Source organism: Arachis ipaensis, chromosome B8 (genome assembly GCF_059453495.1).
Source record: "Arachis ipaensis isolate K30076 ecotype BB chromosome B8, ASM5945349v1, whole genome shotgun sequence".
Classification (NCBI taxonomy): domain Eukaryota; kingdom Viridiplantae; phylum Streptophyta; class Magnoliopsida; order Fabales; family Fabaceae; genus Arachis; species Arachis ipaensis.
The window spans coordinates 9,937,501-9,940,535 of record NC_142443.1 but is presented as its reverse complement, the minus strand read 5'-3'; the positions used below and the strand labels follow the sequence as shown (position 1 = coordinate 9,940,535).

Genomic DNA, 3,035 nt, shown 5'->3' with positions numbered 1-3,035 from the left:
TGAATGACACTAATCAGAAGTGAATCCCACCTATATGCTTTCGTGCTTTAGCTTCCCACCTGATTGATTTGCTAACCGATTTGCCTAAATGCAGCTCGATCCGGCTTCAGTCCTTTGTTTTGGCACAGCACAGGTTTGTGAAAGCTGTTCATCTGCCCTTGTTCCTCCAGCTTTCCTTGAGTAGTAGAGTAGGATTGGTGACGTTTACTATAGGAATCCAATGCGATGAAAAGACTAGCTTTGTTACCGATCCATGACCGGATGTTCGTCTTTCCTGCTCGACTTGGTGACTAAGACTGAGACTGTCAATCTATAAGCGGAAGGAAGAAGGTGCAGCCTAGTCTCTGTCCGTGGTTGAGGGATTGACTATTTGATTTCGTTCGAAAAAAGAGCAATTTGCTATTCCCTAACCTAAAGACTAGTTGCCTTTCAGGGCAATCTCGAATCGGCTCTCATTCCTGCTTGAATGAAAAGGCCAATCAATCTTATGAGAGAGCCCTGCCCCCGGCCGTAAAGCTAAGACTCCCTTTCGGGTGCTGCCGGTCTGGATTGATGCCTTTCCTTCTTTCCAGGATTAAGGATCTCCCAAAAGAATGACCTCAGGAACTGTCAATGGGAAATCCCGCCATGCCATCGAGGGGCTAGTGTGACCATCCATAGCATACGACGGGCGAGAGGGGTACGTGGTGGCTCAGTGTGTCTACCAGTTTCAGGTGAGGCTATTCGGAGATCCAGGGCGAGTCCCGAAGGTCTGCATGAGGCTGAGCTAAGAAGCTGGCTAAATCTATCATGGGGATGCCCGATTTGCGATTGAGCTAGCCGATAAGTAGGATTTCTCCGGTCTGGCATGAGCCACTCCATTCCTACTTCCACTCAAGAAAAAATAGAAGATTCTCGTGCCCTACCTCCAGAGTGGGATATGGAGGAGTGCGTACGGTGATTTCGGACCTTTGGGGGCCGAGAGGGGTTCATGCATCGGCATTACGTAGGATTTTTTTCAATGGATGGATCAACTGCCTATGCTACTGGATTTGCTATTGATGCAGGGTGCACTTTTTCTCTTAATCTATTGCATAATCAAAAACTGATTCGACTAATGAATCAACTACTGAACCAATAGAAGAGGTAGCTCTTCATCTCTACCACGAGCATCGGGCTATCGATCACGCTCATCAGGCTCATAATCTTCATCCCGAGCATCTGAGTCAACAGAACTGGAGCATCTTCAGCAGGCTAAATCGCTTAATCTGGACCTTACACTACGATGACTTATACTTATCTTGCTACTCGTGCTGGTGAATCCTGCCCCCGCCTAAGAACGTTAGAGTAAGGGGAGGAGTACAAGCATCTTGAACTCTTACCTACACTATATAAGAAAAAAACATTCCAAAAGGGAATTCCCTGGCGTTCATTCAAGCTCCTATTTCGAAGTAAGCCTATTCTCAAGAGCACTTGGTGTGGTCTGATTGGTATCTTTTTTGTTCTACATGAAGGTACTCGAAGTCTGCATGTGGCTTAGCTTAGCAGGCTCAGCAGCAGTAACAATCTAGGCGGCTACCCTGTCTCATATGGGTTGAGAATCTTCTCCCCTTCTTCTGAACAGAAGGCATTTAAGCATTACGACTGAATGAATCAGAGTTTTGTCATCAGGAGGAACAATGCCGCGGTCAATAGTGAGACCCGCACCTTTTGGGTTATTTCGTCGATGCGTTATCCTCTCTTTTTCCTTCAATAGGTATGTTCTCTCCTTTCTTTATTAAGATCGACCCTTAAGTCGTGCTACCTGATTCCTCACTTTATGGACCGGAATAGAGCTCTTCATTTAGCACAACCCTCTCACTCCTAGGCGTCAGTCCATGCGAGAACTCCATGCGTACGTACTACACCTACCGTGCTTCAAGTACAAGTTATATATATGCGTACGTACTACACCTACCCTACTTCTCGTACAAGTTATATATAAAGGGCCCGTACCGTGACTTAGAGTTCATAGTGCTGGTAAAAAGAAAGATAGAGGCTTTAAAGTGAAGGAGAAGCGAGAAGGTAGTACATAGTAACAAGGCTCTTTAAGCCTGGAAAGCCAAGCCGAACTTCTCTTTGTCATCGTACCCCAAGCAGCTGTTAACGCATGCTGAAGCAAAGTTAAAATAAAATAAACCGAACAACCAACACCCGAGCGCCACTGCTAGGCTCATTCAATCGGGCGCCCCTTAGCCTATTCCTTAAGAACGAACGGGAGCCTAGCTCTCCTAATCAAAGCCGAACCAGCTCCGCACTGCTAACAACCATATCGCAACCATACATAGCCGAACGAGAACCAGGAAAAAACCTCAACTCAACTAAAGCAAAGACTATTAAGTCTATCTATGTATTAAATACAAAATGTCTTATCTCTCCTCTTTCTATCCCCTATCCAAGAACTCTGAAACTCCTCAATCAACTACCAGACAAGCAATGATTCCTCCTTCTTACTTACCACTTATTCTCCGTACATAGGCGATGCAGAGTATACGTTGTATCATCTCTTAATGGAATGCTCACCATCAGCTAATGTTTAATGTTCCACCACCTAACAACCCTTTCCTTTAGCAGCAGCGGAGGGCGTTTTCTAAGAAGGCAGGTCGATCACAAGAAGGTCATAGCTCAACGAAGAAGTAGCTCCTTGGGTCACGAACTCCTGATAGCAGCAGAAAACACATTCTAGTTTTTGGCTCGCAATAAAGCTGATCGAGCAACTAGGAATCCTATCTATCCACCTCTCCAGACACAATATCTTGAGTACCTATGATGGTGACCACATCTGCTGGCATGTGATGTTTGGACATAGAATCGAGTCCTTGTGAATGGGCAGAGCCGGGTGCTCTTATTTTACGACGGTAGGGACGATTGCTTCCATTACTGACAAGAAAGACACCAAATTCTCCTTTAGGTGCTTCAACTGCGGTATAGGTGGAAGGAGCTGGTACGGAAAAACCTTCTGTATAAAGTTCGAAATGGTGAATTGAGGTAGAGTAGACCGATGATCCTGTAGTCAT

General features: G+C 45.5%; 1 pseudogene across 1 annotated transcript in view; it reads right to left on the bottom strand.

The window, feature by feature from the left end:
• Positions 1-2,689: 2,689 nt before the first annotated feature.
• The window catches only part of LOC148547173 (NADH dehydrogenase [ubiquinone] iron-sulfur protein 2 pseudogene), a 5,366-nt pseudogene continuing 5,020 nt past the window's right edge, over positions 2,690-3,035 (bottom strand). The window contains exon 3 of the transcript XR_015895554.1: positions 2,690-3,002. The product of XR_015895554.1 is annotated as an NADH dehydrogenase [ubiquinone] iron-sulfur protein 2 pseudogene (transcript). The remainder of the gene's footprint in view (positions 3,003-3,035) is intronic.